Here is a 20,954-nt window from a genome sequence, read left to right as displayed (position 1 = left end):
GCTGAGGAGCAGCCATTACAGCAGGAATCCCAAGGGATGTGTGCAATATTCCTTTTTGGAGTCCACAGAGCCCACACTGGGCACATATTTTGTGTTCAAGGCAAAGAATTGGACTCTGTATTAGTCATCTCTCGGTTGCTGGGATAAATACCTGACATACACAGCTTAAAGGACAAAAGCCTTACATTTGGCTCATGGTTTCAGAAGTTTCAGTTCATGGGCAGCTGGCTCCAAGGCAGAAACATCATGGCAGAAGAGCATGGTAGAGCAAAGCTGCTTCTTTCATGCCAACCAGGTAACAGATGGACCAGAAAAGAGCCAGAGAGGGAGGGGCAGAGGCCAGATGTAGAACCAAGGACAGGGCCCCATGACCCACTGGATGTACACATAATGTGCTTTACTAATCCCATGGACGAGGTTGGGGATTTAGCTCAGCGGTTCCACCGCCAGCCTCACAAGCACAAGGACCTGAGTTCGATCCCTGGTACCAAAAAAAAAGTCACTAATCCCATGGAGTTCTCAAACCAGCCAGCCTGACAATCAAGATGAACCATCACAAGCACCCCTCCTTTGTCAACTTGACGCCCAAACACTCTTGAAACCAAACTTCACCTCCAAAGAGAGTCAAGAACAAGGTCACAATTCCTTCTAAAGTGATGGAACTACTCCACATACAACTGGAAACACTAATTCCTCCTCCAAAGGCTCACAGTTCCAGCACTGCTCAAAGGTACGAGTCCAGAGTCTTCTCTGAGACTCAAGGCAAACTCTTAACTGTAGGCCCCTGCAAAATTCAGAAAGCAGGTAACATATTCCCCAGATACAATGCCACAGGGTCAATGGCTCCTTCTGCCTGGAGGTCAACAGTCCCATCACTTCTTGGCCTTGTAGCTAAGGTCAAGTGTAGAAGTAAACAGTTTTTCCATTCAATGACTCTACCACTGGCTTGTCTTGAAGCCCATGCCCAGCTCAAGGTAGAAGTCTTGCTGGCGACGATGACAATGACAGCAGCTGCCCACTGAATACTCAGCACTGCCACACCAGTATCCCTGCTTTCCCAATGAGAAAACTGAGGCAGTGGATGCCCTGGTGAGAAGCAAGGGTTTTACTCTGACAAGCAGGGGCAGCTGCTGACAGGTTCGCTGGATGCTAGGAGGGAAGTGTCCATCACCAACACCTCCCTGTGGCTGCTGTGTTCCTGAGACGGGCACGCTCATGTGTCACTGAGACAGGCATGCCCGTGGGGTCCTGGCTGGCATCTGTGCAGGCAGCAGCCCTGGAGGGCTGGCAACAGAGGCCTCAGGGCCTCGGCTGGGCAGCTGCCAGTGCATCAGGTGCCCTCACCTGGGAGGAGACATCAGTCCCCTAACTCCTGGGAGCAACACAGCCTAGCCCAGGAGACCAGTGTGCAAGAGAGGGTACTGAAGCCAGGCTTCTCTCTCCATCTGCACACCCTGCCCGGTCACCCATGGACTCGGCAACACTCCACCCCTCAGGCCCTGCACGTGTGAGTGAGGTGGCCCCACCCCGAGCACAGACTTACTTGAAAGGCCACTCCTAAGGGAGGCCCTCAGCGGCCCAGCCAAGCAGACACCGGTTCCTGGGACATGGCCAGTGGGCATCTGCAGCAGAGTGGCCAGGGTGACACCAGATCCCTGAGGCCGTGCAGAATCCGCATGGGCTCCGGGAAGGCCCGTGTCAGGAAGAATGCTCTGCATTTCGGGGCAATGTGGGTCCTTTCCCTGAGTGCCCAGAGAGAGGCTGGCCTCAGGGCCCAGCCCACACTTGTGCAGGGAGGGGCTGCCCATGCTGGCTGGTCCTGAGCCTCCACTCAGATTTACAAGCATGAAGTCAGCTCCACCTGCCTGCAGCTGGAGACAGTGGCACCATGAGCAGCCCCACGGGACAGATAGGTGGACGGAAGGACTGGGCAGGACCTGACAGGAGGCGCCTAGGATTTGCAGGACGGCAGCACCAGGCCAGCCCAGAGGAGCCAGAAGAGGCCAGCCTGCCCCCATGGAGCAGGGAGGCATCCACCCAGGGACCTCCTGGGCCCCAGCAGGGAGCTAGGGAAGGGGCACGTCCCAGGGGTGGACAGGTGCTGGGCTCCAGTGACCACCTTCTCCTCCTCCACCAAAGACCTGCCTGAGGAAGCACTTGCCTGCTTCCCCCTCTCAGTACCTGACTCAGCAGGCCTGGCCCCACTTCTAGTTCCAGAGCTAAGCCCTGATTGGCTCAAGTTAATTTGAAATCTGCATATCCCGAGGCCTGTACTTGGCCTGGTCCAGCTTCCAGGACCACCGAATTTGTCGAGTTGGGGCCGTGCCACCCTAGTCTGGACCACTAGGCCTCCTGTCCTTTTCTGTGGGTCTGTCTGTAGCCTCCCTCTGCCTCTCTCTCTTAGGAATAAATTCGATGGCATTCAGGGCTCACTCTGATAATCCTGGATTATCTCCCATCTCAACATCGTTAACATAATCCCATCTGCAAGGTCCCCTTTTCCAACTACAATGACTCAGGTTGCAGGCACTAGGGAATGACATACAGGGGGCACTTTCAGCCTATCATGGGCACCTGCAATTTAACTGGTATGAAGTGTAAATATGTAGCAATTTTTTGCCACACAGTACTCACCCTTAGTGCCTGAGATGCGCTCTGCTACTCTGTATTCAGTCCAAGTTCTTACATAAAGGAGTGCTGCAGCGACCCAGTAAACTGATTTCTGTGCCCACGAATGGTGGCCACCCGCAGTGTAGACAGTGCTGTCCTCACTTCCATAGCTGTCCCTGCCAGCGTGGGGACAGCTGTGGAAGTTATGAGGCTGTCAAGCAGCTCCGGAGACAGGCTCTTTATGCACATCTCGAGGTGGGCCCCCACAGCCCACCCAACTCTCCAGCCTGCTCTTGGTACGGCGCCTTGTCCCAACCCACACAGCCACCTCCACAGCGGCCCGCACCCCAGGACCCAGTGCCCAGATGTTTCTGCGTGGGGTAAGGTGTCTGGCAGAGGAAGCCAGCCGCTGGGTACTGCGCTCTGGCCCATCTAGTGGCTCAGGACGGGGCTCTCGGGGAAAAGGAGAGCGAGCCGTGGTCCCAGGTGGCTGTGAACGCTCCCATCCTCACTGAGCTCCAGCGATGCGAGGCTTGCCCCTCCTCCAGGGACCTCGGTCCACACTGTAACACAATTCTCACATCCACCAGCACCATCAGGGCAGCGTTACAGGCTGGGTATCCACCATCCAAAATGCCCAGCACCAGAAGTGCTTCAGACTTCTAGTTTCTGAAAGCATTCAGATTTCCAGAAGTGTTTCCGATGTTGAAATCTTTGCATTTGCATAATGAGATACCTGGGACCCCAGTCTCAACCTGAAATTCACTAATGTTTCACCTCCACCTTAAACACACACCCTGGGGTGACTGAACACCACGTTTTTTTAACAGTTTTGAGCATGAAACAAAGTTTCAGGGTGTGGAATTTTCCATTTGTGGCATTAAGTAGCACTTTGGATTTTTAGATTAAGGATCTCCAACCTCACCCTCTTTACTGAAATCCTCATTTGTGAACAATGCTCAGAAGCCAAGAAGCAAGCAAAATCCAGGGCTTACAAAGCCAGTGGCAGATGGTTGAGATTTTCAACATGACTTTGAAGCAGAGATGACACTGAGTTTCCTAAGGTCCTAAAGCTGTAGGATCCAAGGGACTGAGGCAGCATCCAGCCCCAGGGGAGGGAGCCCAGCGCCCAGCCCACTCTCGCCCGAGCTCTCCGTCCTTGGCGGCAGCTCCCACACGATGCCTGCCCTGGTGCCCTGAGTCCCTCTCAGCCAGCAAACAGAGGGCTGTCACTGCTGTCACACATCACGAGGGCGACTCGGGCGGTCCTGGGTTTGCTCCAAGATCCGCTTCCCAGCAGCCATGTGGGTCCAGCCTGGCAACTTCTCCAGTCTTGGAGCCTCAGTTTCCCTGTGTGTTCGGTGAGAATGCCTGGTGCCAGGGCTGCAGGGGGCCCGAATGAGATGACATGGGTGAGGATGCTGGCACCTGCCTGGCACACGGCAGGCACCTGGGAACAGCAGCTTCCTCTCCCAGGTCCCAGCCATGCCTGTTGTCTGTCACAAAGTCCCCAGACCGCTGGGTTCAACAACAGACGTTTGTCCTCTCGTGGGTCTGGAGTCCAGGTGTCCCAAATCGAGGGAGGACAGGGCCACGTCCCTCTGAGATTGGGGTCAGCTGCTTCCTGGGCTCTGCGGGTTCATCTTCATTGCCGACTTGACAGGCTCAGGAGCTGCCAAGGGAACGAGTAGAGCACACTCCTTGGTGTGTCTGGGTGGTCAAGGGCGTGAGACCTTGGGGTCCATGTCTAGTCCCTTGCTCCTTCCTCTTTGGCTCTATTCCCCTGTGCCCTACTTCCTGGCCACCATGAAAAGAGTAGCTTTCCTCCACCAGCCCCTTCCACCATCATGCTCCTGCCCAGAGCCAGCTGGCCAAAGACTGAACCCTATGAAACCATGAGCCAAATTATACCTCTCCTCCTCTAAGTTGAAGGTTACTGGGTCCTAGCTCAGGAAAGCCAAGTGGTATATCTCCTTGCAGCTTTGCCGGTCACTGGAGTTCCCTGGCTCATGGCTGCATGGCTCCAGCCTCCACCTCCGCCTTCATGGGGCCCCTGGCTGGGTGACCCTTTACGTTCTCTCCCCTCTTCTGCTAAGGACACAGGTTAGACTGTATCAGGGGGTCACCTGCTCAGAATGACCTTACAGGACTCCCCATCATCTCCTATCCTTCCCAGACTGACCTCCAGGTCCCCCACCAGAAGGCCATCTTGGGGTGCTCACGAGGCCCCAGACGGAGACCAAGCTCCTTATTCCAGATGCTGAGAACCCTGGGCAAGGCAGGGCAGGGAAGGTGCCATTCTTCAGCCCTGATCTCCCAGGCTCCAAGCACTGAGGAGCCACCCACCCTCATCGGTGCTCACACACGAGCCAGCCCATGCCACAACAGCTCCATACAGCACCTGTGGGACAATGAGATATCTACTCCCAGGGCCTCTGGGAACCCACAGGTGCTGGCCATCTGGGAACAGCCAGGTGTGGGACAGCTGGCTACTCAGCTGGTATCCCCACCGTGCACTGGAGTCCTGAGAGCGGGGACGGCCTGCAGCATGGGGCCCAGTGCACAGGGTCTTGTCCTGCCCAGCTACTTGGATGCCTTGGGTGCAGGTAGCCGGGGGCCTCTCTGGGGAGACGACATTCATACCAGGATTTGGAGGGTGAGGAGGGACTAGAGCAGAGGGACAAGTCCGGTGGAGGGGACAGCCGGGGAGAAGGGTTCAAGGCCAGGAGGATGCAGAGGCAAGAGGAAGCTGGGAGTGGCCTCAGGGAGGCCCCGATGCCCACACAACACCTGCAGGGTCCACACATGGGGTCTTGGGTAGAGCTGGGGGAGCACGAGGTCAGCAACACCCCGAAGCCTCCCTGTCCCGCTGTCCCCACCACAGCCTTCCGGCTCCTGCTGGGATGTGAACCCACGCTAAAACTAGCAGCGATTCGTCCGTCTCCTGTCTGCCAACATGCGGTCTGCAGCGCGTCTGCCTCCAGAACCAATAAAGCCAAGACAGACACCTGGGCAGAAAAATAACCGAAGAGGGAGACAGGAACCCAGGGATACACAAGCGGCCTGGGAAAGTGTAAAGGTGCACTTGGGCTCTGAGGCCCCAACCCATGGGACTGCGAATATTCAAAAGGCAGACACACCCTGCACTGGCTGCCGGGCAGGGACGAGGGACCCTGTGCCCTTTGGTGGAGGTATAAACGGAGGCAGGAGACTTTCCCGTCACCGCGTCCAGGAACAGCTCTTACCCTCCCGTACGCATAGCTCAGCTGTGTCCGTGTAAGAACGGCGGAAATGTGGCCCACGCGGGCCCAGTGGGGGGACACAGAGAACCGAGGTCTTGTCACAGTGCCCAGCCTGGCCGAGGCAGGACGATGGCATCTGGCGGGCAGAGGTGCCCCAAGACACTGGGTCTGCTTCAGATCCTTTCCCTCAGTGTACTATTTCACAGTTCCGCAGGATACAGGACGCAGCCTGACTCACGCGCTTCCCTTCGAAGATCCCAGAAATGAGCAGCAGCCACAGACCTGGTTCTAGGCTCACGGCTGGATTGACAACTTAGCCAGCCCTCTCCCCTGGGACTGCAAATGATGGTGAACCCCAAGCCAGCCCGCAGCTCCTCTGGCGCCTGTGGCAGGCGCGGCCGATCAGTTGCCCACCACTGTCCCCAGGGAGTCTCTGCTCCGCATCCTGGGAGCCCCTGGTGGCCAGCAGGGTGGAAGCAGAGAGCTAAAGTGTCAGAGAGAGGACAGTGCCCACAGCCACTAATCGTGACCCCAGAAAAGTGAGATGTGAGCACCCCTCCCAGAGCCCAGCACCAGTCCAGAGGCTGTGTCTTGGGCAGTGGCCCCACCCTGCTAGCCTTGGTTTAACCATCTGTACACGGGGCTGGGAACAGACATGCTGAGGAGTGGCCCACAGGTACCTGCCACCCTTGCCCCCTGGCCCACAGTGGAGATGACCCCCAGGTCCCTGACAGGTGTGCACACGGGAGCAGAGCGTGATCATCTGCACAACAGTGTGAGAGACTCAGCCCAGGGGAGCACGTCCCAAGAATGCCTCGGCAGAGACGAACCCTCGGACACCACAATGCAGGAGAAGAGTCCCAGGAAGGCACAGCTGCCAAGGCCCTGCCCACGAGGCCCTTCATGTGTCCATGGTGCACGGAGGCCCCCCAAAAGCACAAACAGAATCAGCAGATGACCCAGCCACCCCACTTCCGGGACAGGCCCCAAAGAACATCCAGCAGGTATCTGCATGCCATGCTCATGGGCACCGTCACAGCAGCCAGGAGGAGGGAGACACGGGCGTGCATTCTTGGAGGAAGGGGAAGCGCAACACGGTCCGGCCATCATGTGGAATATTATTCAGCTTTCAAAAGGAAGGGTTGCTAATTCACGCCACATCCCAGGTGGACTGCAAGGATGGCGCAACAAGAGAAGGACAAGCGCTGTGGGGCGCCAGCATTACGAGGTCCCTGGAGCGGCCAAACCCAGAGAGACGGCAGGGAACGGGGGGCAGGGGCTGGGACCCAGCGTTTCACGGGCACAGAGTGATAGTCGGGAGGATGAGAGTTCTGGAGCCGGAAGGGGCAGCGGCTGCACTAATGAGAATGGCTTCCCGCCCTGAACCGACACTCACGATGCTAAGCTTTACGCTGTATAGATAGATTATCATGATAAAAATAAAACACTAACACCAAAGCAGAACAAAACCCAGCCCCACCCAGCAAGGGAGCAGGAAGTTCAAAGGGAGCAGGAAGTTTAAAGGGAGCAGGAAGTTTAAAGGGATTGGGGACCATGAAGAACCCCCCCCCCCGGGGAGTGGCACTCGGCCTGGCTGGGCTCGCTGAGCGATTCGGAGCATGGACACTTAGGACAGGCACAGGGCCAGGTGGAGAGTCCAGAGAAGGCCGAGGCGCTGGGGAGGAGGGCGGCAGTGAGGGCCCCTGTGGGCCAGGTCCTGCTCTTCGCAAAGCAAACGAGAGCCCTATGTGTGACACTGTCCCCTGTGGCTCCTGTGACTCCTGACACAGGCAAACACGGGCGCCCCTCAGACTGTCTGCATTTAGGACTCGCGTTCGGACCCCGACGCAGGGGGTGCGTGGCCAGGCGGCTTGTGGGGCTTCTCCCGTACAGCGCTGCAGACTGAGCAGCTGTGCTTTGCGGTACAGCACCGTAGTTTGTGTTCTGGTACACATCACAGCGCTGCCTGTGAGAGCTATGCTAAGCAGAGCACTCACCAAGCCCGAGTTTCCCTGGACCGCTTCTTTGTTGAGGATTGAACACACGCTGCACAACTCCTCATTTAGCGACCAATCCAGGTACCGACCTGGTCATGGGACCGGAACTCGGTCATTAAACAAGCGATGTCTGTAAAATCTACTGGGGAAGATGTAGGGGGGCCGAGCCCCAGGGACACCGGGCCCCTCCACATCCCTTCGCGGCCAGCAGAGTGGGCACCCGGATGTGAGAAGAGGGATGCTTCCTCTAGCAACATCTGGGGCGGCGGGCAGGGCAGGGAGGGGCCGGGACACTGAGCAAGGGCAGAGGAGGCCGGGAGGCCTGGCCGGGAGCAGGGACCCCGCAAACCTCTTCCTTCCTCATGGTCACTGACAGCCCGCCGCCTCCCAGCCCGACCACAGGCCCAGTCAAGGCCACCGCCTCGCCCCTCCGCCTTCCCTGCCCGGCTCCTGCAGGACGCAGCACGGTGCAGGGCAGGCCTGGGCCTGGATGGGCAGCCAGACTCCAGGCCCACTTCGCCTCGCTGGCCGTGCGACTGCATGGCCTGAGAGCCCACGCCAGGCCCCAGACGCCACCTGCAGTTAATTACAGGCCCTCTTCCGCCCGGCCAACCACAGCCGCCGGCCTCCTGTGAGCTTCCCCTGCCACTCATTTCTGCTCCCCAGGAGCTCCTGGGTGCCAGGGAAATGGCCTTTGCCAGACACATTAGTGCGATGTGGGTAGAGAGGTCAATATCTAACAGTCCCTCAGCAGGGAAGCAGCCAGGTGTGGTGGCACATGCCCGTGATCCCAGCACTCCCTTGGGAGGCTGAGGCAGGAGGATCACCGGGAGTTTGACACCAGGCTGGACTACATCATGAGTTCAAGGCCAGCCTGAACTGCATGGCAAGACCCTGCCTCAAAAAGCCAAAAACAAGTCCTAGACCGGGGCAGCGAGGCTGTGTGGCTATATGAGCCCCTGAACAGGTCCCTGGCCGGGTCCCTCCAAGGCCCCATGCTGATCGTAAGCAAAGACAGAAGCTGCAACAGAGCCCCAGCTCGACCCTGGCCTCAGGCCCATCTGGAAACTTCTTTGGCCTGTATGTTTGGGCACAGGGTTCCAGACATCCCACCTGGGCTTGGGGTGGGCGCAGGACAGTGTGCAGCCCAGGTAAGGCGGGCTCACGGCACGGGGAGGTGGCAATGCCGTTCCCACCGTGTGGGGCCGAGGGGAGCAGCCCACCATGCCACTGTGGAGTGGGCATGGTGGCTGGGGACAAGCCCAGCCCTCTCCAGCCGTGCCACCCGCTATGGGCGCCCTCTCTACCCGGGTCAGTGGTGCTATTCATGGCACAGCCACATCTCCTTCCAGAACTGGGACAGCGACAGTGAGGCCAGGCCAGGCCAGGCAGCGCCCAGGGTCCCTGCAGCCCCTCCCTGCGACCCCATGGCCCTGAGTGTCCTCCACCAAGGCCACCTGTGCCCGTGGACTCCGCCTGCCTCATGTGCTGCCCAACGTCGCCCAGCCAGGGCCGGGCAGAGCCCCTGACACCCAGGAGCCACCAGCGGCTCACTTACGATGACCTTCCACCTTCAGGCACAGAGGGAGCACATCTTCCTCACCCCGCCTCATGATGGCCCTCGCCACCCTGAGCCTAGAGAGCCACAGCACCTAAAGGTGCCTGGAGCTGGGCGTGGTGGCCTGTATCTGTAACCCCAGCACTCTGGGAGGCTGAGGCAGGAGGACTGCAAGTTTGAGCCCAGTCTGGGCAACTTAGCAAGGCCCTGTCTCAAAAGAAATAAAGTTAAGAGGGCTGGGGATGCAACTCAGGCCAAGGCCCTGGGTTCAAGCCCTGGAAGAAAATAAGGGAGGGAGGCAAGGAGAGAAAGAAGCCGTGCTTCTGCCCTGGGCACCGATAAGAAAGGGGTCCTGGTGGCCGCAGGGCCACACGGTGGGCAGAGGGACCCAGGCTTTCACCAGAAGCCCAAGCCCACGCCTCTCTCCGCTGCTCGAGGGGGAAGGTGGGGCCCCAGGGACAGGTCCCCCAGGACAGCACCCTGCTCCAGGGGAGCCTGGGAGCCTCTGGCCCACAGAGGGGAGGTCAGCGGTGGGGCCCTGTCTGGGGAGGGCAGCAGCTCAGAGACAGGGAGGAGAGCGGCAGCCTGGCAGCCTGGTACCTGCCCAGCCGCGCCAGCGCTGGCTTTTCTCTCCTCCCTCCTTGCTGAACACCTGGAAAGGGGCTCTGCGGTGTCTGCAGTCTGGGGCCATCTGCTCCACTCCCCACTGTCCTCCAAGGCCCAGCCTGAGGCAGGGTTTCACGCTATCCCAACGCGGGAGGAGGCTTCGGTGGACCTGCTCCGGCCACACTCCTCCCCAGGCCCAAGGAGGGGCATGGAGTGGGCTGTCACACACCCTCTCCCACCCTTTTCTGCTTGACTCCTGGATGCCACCTCCTGCAGGGAGCCTGCCAGGATCCCTCTTGGACCAGGTTCATTCACTGTTCTCTGTCCATGGCCTCGATGGAAGTGCTGTGTCCCCTGCCCCACTCCTGCTGAGGGTTGCTGCTGGTTAGAGGACCCACAGTCTGTGACACGAGTCCGGGGCAAGCCTTTGCAGGAAGCCAGGTCTGGGTGGGTGGCCATCTCCGTGTCAGTCGCCCCGGGAGAGACGGGTCCTCGCAACAGAGCAGGCGTGCGGGTGGGCAGGGGGAGGGGCCACACCCCTGAAGGCTGTCTTTTGGGGTTCCCCGGGCAAACTCAAGGCCATCCCCAGCCTCAAGCAGAGCCCTGCTGAGACCCTTGGGCCTCAGAGTGCCCTTTGGGGCCGGGACAGGGAAATGTCACAGCTCAGAGCAAACTGTCAAGGGGGAGCAGCCCTGGGGCCCGGATGTGGAGACACAGAGCTCCTAAGAGTCCCCAGTCTCCAAGGTGCACAACCTGGGGGCCATGGGCCACATTTTAAGTAAGAAAAGGGCCAGCCTTGTTTCTTTACAAGTCTCTCCCAGAGTCCTGCCGTCCCAGCATGCTCCAGTGTCATCGGCTGCAGAGCCGGAGCCCAGGCGTGGGGCAGCACAGACGGGTGGCACAGGGGCAGCCACCCTGGAGGAGGCTGACCCACACCCTGCACCGGACAGCGGAGGGGGGACATGGAAGAGGCTTCCAGGGCCAGAGCCTGTCTCCCTCCCGCCAGCTGGGCCACACTGGGCAGCTCCTCCCCCACTCTGCCTCAGTGTCCCCACCTGTGTGGACAGTGAGCAACAAGAGGCTGGCGCGAGCATTTAGAAAGCACAGGAAACCCTCTGCGGATGCAGGGCCACCGGAGACACAGGTGCAGAAGCCACTGGCCCTGCCGGCTGCAGAACTGGAACCCTCCACCCACGCTCTAGCTGCTTGCCCACAGCCACAGCGATGCCATCCACCACAGGCGGGCAGGCCAGAGGCAGGGCCTGGACAGGGGCAGCTTCGAGACACTCCAGGAAGACGGGTATTGACTCTGGAGAGAGGTCACCCGGGCTCCGGAGGCCACGCATGCTCAGGATATATTTAGCTTCTGTACAGCCTGCCAGCTGTGAGCACGCAGCCGAGGATACAGATCTCAGCGCCTCCTCACTCCTCCGGAGCAGAACCCCTCTGTCTATACCTGTAGTGGAAAGTGGGGCCACAGCCCACACGTGCACACACTCGCACACACACGGCTGTGGTCCCCGTGCTGGTAACATGGCAGTGTCGCCCTCAGCCCTGGTGACAGTGAATGTCCACTGTCCTCACAGCAAGACCCGGCCCCAGGCCAGGGAGTCCAGCAGCTGCTCTCTGGGGGAGTGTCCTTGGAACCTGCCACAAGCAAAACCCTGTCACTCACACAGCCCTGAAATGAGTAAGCCCTGGAAACAAAACCACTGCATGCTGTGGAGCCTGCCTGGAATCCCAGACACAAGAGGCTGAGGCAGGAGGGTGACAAGTTAGAGGCCAGCCTGGGCAACTTAAGCAGGACTCTGAGTTTTAGCCCCAGTCCTGCAAAACAAAACAAAACAAAACCATATGACAGCAAAGCGGTAGGAACAGAGGAAAAGTTGCCCATGAGGCTGAACAGCTTGACAGATTTTTCCTGTTTGTTCTGAATATTTTAGAGATTCAACTGTGCATAGATTGTATCTTGTACCTCCATCTCTTACGAGCTTTGAGATACACACACACACACACACACACACACACACTTTACTAACCCTTCATCTTCATTTTAATGGCTGTATAATATTCCACCCATAATCAGATGTGCTCACAGTGTGGTCAGGAATCCCTGTAGGTCCCCAGGACTCTATCAGGGGCTTAGCAGGATCAAAACCATTTTACTACACTAGCCTGTCGTTTCCCTTTGTCACTGCTGTAGTTTGGAGCTGAATGCCCCCCAAACACCCCTGTGTGGAAGTGCAGTCCCCTAGGAGGCTGCGCTGGGAGCCCTGAGACCTCTAAGAGCACAAGCCAGCAAGGTGGGTGCATTGGGTGTTGGGCTGCAGAAGCAGAAAAGCCCACTGAGAAGTGGGCCATGGACAGCAGCTTCGAGGTGGGCACAGGAGCCGCTGGAACTGGCGTAGGGAAGAGTCTGAGAGTCCTTGGAGGCACAGGACAGAGGGGCTGGGTGCTGTGCGTCGGCAGGCTGAACATAGCATTCTAGTGGGGCCTTGGCCGAACAGAGCGCTGAGAGAAAGGCAGGCGTGAAGCCTATGCGGAGCAGCTGGAAATGAGGACTCCACGGACAAGAGGTCGCCCTGGTTACACCATGCCAAAGAGGGAGGCTGCTTCCGTCCACACCCCAATGGTGTGAGGAGGCTGAATGGAAAGACGACAGGCTGGGTGGGCTGGCAGGGAGTTCAAGGCAGCACAGCTGCCAGGCAGGTGCACAAATGCTGCTTTCAGGCAAATGCAAGTGAGACTCAGAGCAAAGAGGAGCAGGGAAGAAAGGTTTGGGAAACTTGCAGCACGGTTAGAAAAGGCGTATGTGACGTTTTGGCTGGAGGGTTCTGAAGGACAGATGATCTGAGACCTCGGAAAGAGGACGCCCACAGAGGCTCAGAGACAGACAGATGCAGGTTTGTTTTAAAGACTTTGCAGGTCAGAATTTTTTCAGAAAAGAGCCCTGTGTGAGTGCCCAAAACCACTTAGGGGTTTGCTTTCCTGAGTCTGACAACTGAGGCACTCAGAGGCCTCTACAGCCATGGTGCAAGGGGGCCCAGGTGCATCTGCACTGGCAGAGACCTTGTGGTGTTCAACCGAGGCTGGCTTTGCAGGTGTGCAGGACTCAAGACAGATGGGGTGAGGGGCCTCCACCAAGATGTCAAGGGAGGCCAGGAGGCCAGGGAGTGTGGCACAGCTGGAGTTCCTGCAAGGAGACCCCAAAAGGGCAACGGACAGAGCTGTGAGCATGAAGCCTAGGCTGCAGGAGCCCACTGAACCCTCCAAGACCATGAGACCACAGAAGCTTCTCCCTCTACACACAAACGGCCTTGGGTGTTTTGTTACAGTGACGGGAAACTGGCCGACACAGTCACTCTCTCCTGACCACGGTGGGGCTTTGCAGCAGCTGTGATGTCACCTCACACTGCTGGAATGCAGACCCGGGTACCAGAGTCCAGCCATTGTGCTTCAATCCAGAAATCAAGATTTGCCAAACTACAAAGCAATACCACATCCCACTAGTCATGCTCTTAAGTCAACACACAAAGGGTTTATGACTCTTAACACAACAATTTTTTTTAAAGCTCTCTTTTAGCTGGTTGTGGTGGTGCACACTTGTCATCCCAGCGCTCTGGGAGGCTGAGGCAGGAAGATGTCATGTTCAAACCCAGCCTGGGCAACTTAGCATCTTAGCAAGGCTCTGTCTCAAAATAAAAATAAATAAAAATAAAAAGTGGGGTAGGGATGCAGCTCAGTCCAAAGGCTCTAGGTTCAATGCCCAGTACCACACGCACACACACTCACACTGGTTTACTAACACAGTAAATATCAATCTATAGAATCCAGGCAGACAAGGGCTCTGTTAGGTCCTGGAAGCTGGAAGCTGGTGCTCTGGATGGACAGTGTCCTGCAGCTGACCATTTCTGTGACACCGAGGCCACCAATGGCTTTGAGCACAGCCAATAGCCAGTCCCCAGCCTTTTTCAGAAGAGATTCCCAGAGGTGGCAGCGCCCCATCCACAGGCGGGGCTGTGTCTATGGCTCTGTATGCTCCCTCCACCCATCCCACTGCTCCCTGAAACATGGCACAAACTGATGTCCCTGTCAGCAGACTGTGGTAGCATCAGGCTCACGGGATCGGGAGTGTTTAAATTTAGCTGAGTTGAGAGCAAAATTTCTGCCCTCTGCGAAGCCTTGCTTGCATCCTCAGCCAGTGTAGAGAAGCCAGGGGGAGAAGGAAAGGGTCGGCCAGGAACAGAATGCTGCGGAAGTGCTGCAGGCCAGCTGAACAGCCCTCAAGGGTGCCCTCACAGACTCGGTGAGTCCAGCCTCACAGAGTAAGGGGGAGGGTGCTGCCCGGGGAGCGAGTAAGGGTACTGAGAAGGGGGCTTCCTGGACTGCTGGGCAGCCCAGTTTTATGGTTTATATCTAGGCAGGGCTTTTGAAAGGTGACCAGATTGCTCACTGGTGGATTAGTCCCCTGATGAGTTTACAGCTAAATGTGACATTAGGAGGGGGGCCTGGTGGGAGGCGTGGTCACTGGGCGTCCCGGAAGGCCCCTCCCCTCCCAGCCCCTCCCTGCTCTCTGCTTCCTGTGCCCATGCCGAGAGCAGCTCTCCACCAGGCCTCCCTGCCAAGCCACCCTGCCTTGGAGCCCGCCGAACGTGGACTGAAACTTCTAAAACACGAGCCAGAATCAGCCTCTCCTCCTTTAATTGAGGGTGCTGGGTCCCAGCGACCAGGAAAGTGACTAAGACACCCCACATGCAGTCATCTGTCCATATCAAAAGGTGGCAAGAGTGTCACCCACACTGAGGTCATGTGAACGCAGCCCAGGGCAGATGCAGCAGATAGGTCTGCCCTGAAGACTGGAGGGATGTGGCCATGAGCCACAAGGACACAGCAGCCACCCAAGCAGGAAGAGGCAGCATGATTCTTGCCGGGTCATGGGGACATGGCTCCAACACCTGACATCAAGCTCAGGGTCCTGACTCTGGACTCGCCTGGAGGAGGAGGCAACTCTGTTCTCCCACGTCCTATGTGGTCCCCCATCACAGCAGCCACAGGGACCACACTGGGTCCCTTCCCCAGCACGAGGGGCTGGGTGGTCTCTCTGGGTCAGCTGGGAGGCTGTCTGCAGGCTCCCCTTCCTTTCCTGCAAGTGTCACCCATCACCGAGAGCCAGCTGGGGGCTCCGTGTCCCAGGAGCCAGATACCGCCAGCCCCCTCCACACATCCCTGGGAGGCCCAGGTAATCCCACACCAAGGGACAAGCCACACAGGAAGAAAAGGAGACGGCTGACTGCAAACGTGCTGTGGAGATGTGAGATCCCAGGGTTCGGGGAGGGCACCCCACGCGCCAGCACCATCAGCGGCAGGCACAGTGCCGCTGCGGGACACTGGGCTCTTGCAGACCCCTGCAGCCCTGCACCCCACAGAGCTCCCCAGTGCTGGGAAGGGGGGCACAGGCCGGCTTTAGAGCTGGAGGGAAATGCTGAGTTGGAGCCACACACGGATCTGGCCGCTGCAGGAGCAGCAGGGGGTGGGTGGTGACAGGCTCCCTGCCAGTGCCTCACGCACAGGCCTTGGGACCCGGCCCACTGCTGCCGCCTCCAGGAAGCCCTCCTGACCCCAGGAGAAAGGGACTCCTCTCGGTCTCAGCCCTTTCTGCCTCCTGCCTGGTTCTGGTGACACTGGCTGCCTGCCACCTGGGCTGTGCCCTCCCCAGGGACGTAACTGAGACGGCTTGGTGTTTTGGGCGTCTTCCACACCTGCAGGACGGTGCTCAGCATCCCGGAAACACTTCTCAAACCCCAGATGCTAACTGGCCGGGGGCAGGAGCTGCAGGGGTGGTGGGCAGAGACGCCGAGGGAACTGCTTGGAAGAAGCAGCAGGATTTGAGAGGCAGGGACGGGGGGCAAGGACTCTGGGGTGCCACGGCCCCAGCAGGAATGGGTTCTCAAGTCAGCATGGTCAGCTGTGGACCTCAGGCCTTTGGGGCTTGCACTGACCCTGACACAGCAGAGGGACACCGCCAGGCCCCAGGACAGGGAGCCCAACGGGGACAACACAGGCCTGAGCCAGGGAGGCCCAGGATGAGCCTCCATGGGAGCAGTATCTGCCAGCTCCTCCCCACCCAGGCTGAGGCTGGACCGGCCCAGGCCCCTCGGGAGACCCCACCTGGTCCCCTCTGCATCATGACACCCGTGTCACATTTCGCTCTGGGGCCCCTCGCGGGGCAACATGGGGCTTGTGCCCTTACCTGCACCCACACAGGGAGCCAACGCACAAGTGGGTGAGGGGAAGGGGTGGGGACCCCACAAAGTATTGGAACTTGCTGTCAGGTTGTCGAGGCTCCTTGGACCTCTTCGCTGGTTCTCCTGCCCACCACAGTGCCAACTGGGCTTCTGAGATGTCACTGTCCATGTAGGGTCCCGGGGACACTGGCATCTGGGGAAGCAGCGGCAGAGCTGTTGTGTGTCCCTGAGCCTGCGTGACTGTGGCAGAGGAGCAGGAAGTGGTTGGGGACCCAGCTCTGCCCATCAGATGCCCTTCGCTCCAGATGCCATTCGCTCCTCCCGAGGCACGAGGCACTGAGTGTGCTGTGCTGTCAGGGGCGGAGCCTGGCCAGGTCTCTGACTCCTCGTCCTGCCGCACAGCATGTGCCGGGAGAGCCAGTGGGCTGTGGACACAGCCCAGAGGGAGTGTGGCCCGGGAGAGGTGACGTCACGTCATGCCTGGTGAGGACGTAGCCGCTGTGTCCCTGGAGCCGAGGGCTCTGGAGACTGGTGGCGTAAACAGGGCTGAACAGAGCTGGGCCAGGAGCTGCAGGCCGGGTGAGGCCCACGTGGGCCCCCACCTGTCCCCCGTGGTGGGCTGCCTCACCCCTGACGCTGCTCACCCATCAGGCCCTCGGCACCCACACATCAGCTCTAAGCCTAAGAGCAGTCCTGAAAAGCAGGGTCAGCCACTGCAAAGGTGGGAAACTGAGGCAGAGAGCAGCTCAGCCACCAGCTTGGAGGAACACAGGTAGCGGCTGGGAATAGAGCCCAGGTGGGCTGGCCAGGAAGCCGCCACATACCCCAAGTGTCCCCACTGCCCTGACGCTGGGTGCTTCAGCTGCAGCAGAGCAGTGTGAGACCACGGCCCCAGCTGCCACCCCGCTGGAGCCACCAAGGCAGGGAGCAGCAGGCGCCCCTGGCACCCCGGGGCTGGCTGTCTACTGACTCACAGGAGGCAAAAAGTGGAGTCACAAATGCAAATCTCCCTCACCTGCCCTGTCCTCAGGAGCAGAGGACACAGCCGCCAGCCTCTGGGCTCAGCTGCCAGGCAGACGTCCTCGGGTGCCACTTCCCTCCCTCCACACCGGGGGCCCCAGCCTGAGGCCAGTGGGAAGGGCTGCCAGCCAGCTGCCCTCCAGACAGGGGTGCCAGGAGAAAGCGGGCCACACATCTGAGGAGGGCCCACTTCTTATGGGGGTACACTGAGGCACGGGGGGGAGGGTGACTGGGCCCAGGTCACACAGGCAGGTAGGGGCTGGCGGAGTCTCAGGAGCCCCTACAGGGCTCAGCGAGGCTGTGTGAGCCGGAAGAGAGGCACTGTGACTTCTGGGGTCCTGGGGCTGGGGGCCAGAGGCAGTAGGACCTGGGTCAAGGTTTCAGGAGACAAATGGGCTCCACCGGGCAATGCACTGTCTGAGGCTGGGGCTCAGCAGAGACCCCAGCAGGACCTGAAGAGGCCAAAGAGATGGGGGCCAGTTCCGCTCTCGGGGCCCCTAGAAAGCGGGACTATGCTTCGGGATTCAGGTGAGAGGACAGCATGAGCATCACGACGACACCCCACAGGGCCAAGGCCATGGAGACAAAACACACGTCGTGTACCACTGAGGCTACTGGGCACAGGGGAGGGCCAGGGCCAATCAGACAGGACACTCATCCCAGGGTTCCAACCCCAGCCCCGCCACTGACGCAAGTCCTGTGACCCAGGCAAGCGACGGGACCTCCCTCTTAGGCATCTGTGAGCGGGGACGCCCCCAGCTGCCCTGGAGGTGTCATGCGGATCCCAGGAGCAAACAGATACGAGGTCCGGCCCGGGGCCAGAGGAAGCACTAGTGGGCCACGGTGCTGTGACATTTGAGCCCATCCTGCCCAGGTACTGCCCGACACCCTAGAGGCCCGAACCTCGTGGCAGTGGAAAAATTCCTTGCGTAAACCAAGATGCTGTGCTCAGGTTGCTGGGCCCGGGCCCTGGCTGATGTCACACTGGGCCTCGGCCACTCCAGAGCCACAGGGCCACCATCAAACACCCCACGCTTCCGCTGGACATCGCCGGATCCTCCTGCTGCCGCTATTTTAACTGCGCTTCCAGCCTCTGCCATGTGCCGGGCAGTGGGTGCTGAGCACCTGGCACCCTCACTCCCCCAAGAGCCTGGGAGATGGCAGTGGAAGCCCAGGAGTTCAAGAAGCGACCAATGAGACGACTGGACAGCAGGGCCAGATGAGAGCCCGGGCCCCAACCTCAGGCTGAGCACCAAATCCTCCAGGCACAGGTGCGGAGAGCAAGAAAGGGCCCAAGGTGACCGCAGAGACGCAGCCGTGGGCACCCGGCCTGGGTGGACGTCAAGTCAGCAGCCCAGAGTCCCAGCAGCTGTCAGCGTCAGCGACCGAAGCCCGGCCTGGCCCCGAGCACAGAGTGCCGTTCAAAGGCCCGGTGACGGGACAGGCCGCTGTGCAGGCTGAGCCTCCTCCCTTCTCACCACCCCAGGGCTCTCCTGCACCTGCTCGGAGCACCCAGAGCCACTGAACTCAAAAACTGATTCTAGAAACACCAAAGTGCCTTGTTGACAGCTAGAAGGAATCGATCGGAGGACTTCGGGTAGCCTGGGTAGGAGGTCACCCTGAACACCCGAGCACAGGGGCCAGGGCTTGGTGGCCAGTGCAGGGGCCAGCAGAGACCTCTCCAGGTGTGATCCTCATGGCTTCTGGGGCCAAGGGGATTTGTCTCTGGGCCCCTCATGAAGAAGGGGATCCCGCAGGCAACGTGCTGGAATCCACTGAGCTGGGACTGGGGTGACACCACCTCCACTCCATGCAGACGATCAGGCCACTGCAGAATGGAACCCCGGGAGCTCTCCCCGAGCCAGGGGCTTTTAGCCAGGGTCACCCACCTGGGGGTGGGGTCCACACTTTCTCCTCCCTTTACTTGCAAAGCCCAGTGGGGGACCCCTGGCAGGGACAGAAAGCCTCGCTTCTCCTGCCATGGCCACTGAGAAAGAAAATGCTATTTCTTTCCAGTCTTTCCTCCCTTGATGTTTTTGTAGAGTTGAGATCAAACACGATAAGTATTTGGTCTTCAGCTCTCTAAATTAAGCTGGTTTTCTTAGACATTTCCTGCTAACATTAAAAACACTCATCATATACATCATTCGCTATAAAATGTCTCCCACCCCATCCCCACTAGAATGTACATTTCAGGAGAACACAGATTTTTGTTTGTTCTTGTCTGTTGCCAAATCCCAAGGCCCAGAGCAATGCAGGCACATGCTAGACACACACTGAAAGTTTGCAGAATGAATGAATGGCTCACTCACACCCATCACTCCCTCCACACTCAGGAGACTTCTAACTTTCTGCTGTTACCAGGAAGGCCAAGGTGAACATCTTCGTGGTTACACCACTGGCCACTCCTGGGCTAGGGGAAGCCGGTCTCTGTTCCACACACCAGGACCACACCAGCTAGGGTCAAAGGACAGGGTTCAAGTTCTGGCTGTGCCACAGTTCCCTTCTGCGGGCCTCAGTTTCCCCTTTGGGCTTCCTCGGGTCCTCCCCAGCTCCTGCCACAGTGGCCCCAGGAGCAGAAGATGGAGCCAGCTTCCCAGGCTCCCCACCTGGCCCTGGACCCTGGTTATGGGCTGAATGGCCCCCCCCCCAGAATTTACAAGTTGCAGTCCTAACCTCGACACCACTGTATTTGGAGACAGGACTTTTACAGATGCCGCTAAGGTGACATGAAGGTCCCCAGGATGGATCCCATCAATCTCACCAGTGTCCTTAAAGGAAGAGAGCAGGAGGGCCACAGACACACACAGAGGGACGGCCACATGTGGGCACAGAGAAAGCGCCATCTACATGCCTAGCAGGGAGGAGCCAACCCAGTCCACCCTCCAGCCTGAGCCTTCTGAGCCCCAGCATTGGTGGAAAATAACTTTCCCTTCTTAAGCGCCTGGTCAGTGGCACTGTCCTCCAGAAGCAGATCAACAACCCCCTAGGAACCTCTGCCAGCAGACTCCTACCTGCCAGGCCTACTGCTGCCCAGGGGGGACATCCAGGCTCAGGGACAGTCTGCGCTTTGCTGGAGGATCCAGTACCCATTGGTGGCAGAGCTGGCATTGTGACCCCCCAGCCCCCCACTACCTTGGACAGGCACCTTCTCCCTGCCCCACCCAGCCCATTGTGACCACGTGGGCTGTGGCTGCCACCATGTTCACCATCAAGACCCAGGCTCACTACGTAGGGGCTGGCACTGCCCACTGAGCTCAGGGCATCTTTCCATACAACTGGGGAAACTGAGGCACGGGGAGCCCCACAGCTAGTGCGCTGGATTCAGACCCATGCCTGTACAATACAGAGCACTGTCTCCTCCTACCTGCCATGGCACTGTGTGAACGATTCCTCTGGCAACTCGGAATCAATGGGCAGCCAGAGCAGGCAAGGCCACTGCAGGGCCTGATCTCAGCCCATGCCAGCCAGGCCAAGACACAGCCACGCTCTGTGGCATAAAGGGGCAGGAGGCCATGCTCTGATCCTCCTGCTCATCTGGGCAGCTGGACACTGGACCAGCTGATGCCCACCATGCCACCTGGCCCAAGCTCTGGAGCACTGCCAGCCTGCTGCAGGGAGAGCCTCGGGGACTCCTGCCCCCCTTACCTTCGTTGAAGGGGGGGGACTGCTGACC

At 59.1% G+C, this 20,954-nt stretch overlaps 1 protein-coding gene across 9 annotated transcripts in view; it reads right to left on the bottom strand.

Annotated features, from left to right (window-relative positions):
* The window catches only part of Ablim2 (actin binding LIM protein family member 2), a 113,677-nt gene that overhangs the window by 90,828 nt on the left and 1,895 nt on the right, over positions 1-20,954 (bottom strand). The gene's annotated exons all lie outside the window — the stretch shown is intronic.

The sequence above is a fragment of the Heterocephalus glaber genome, unplaced genomic scaffold (assembly GCF_053883595.1).
Source record: "Heterocephalus glaber isolate CG9 unplaced genomic scaffold, H.glaber_assembly_v1.0 deba00001509, whole genome shotgun sequence".
Classification (NCBI taxonomy): domain Eukaryota; kingdom Metazoa; phylum Chordata; class Mammalia; order Rodentia; family Bathyergidae; genus Heterocephalus; species Heterocephalus glaber.
This window is presented reverse-complemented; position numbering and strand designations above follow the sequence as displayed.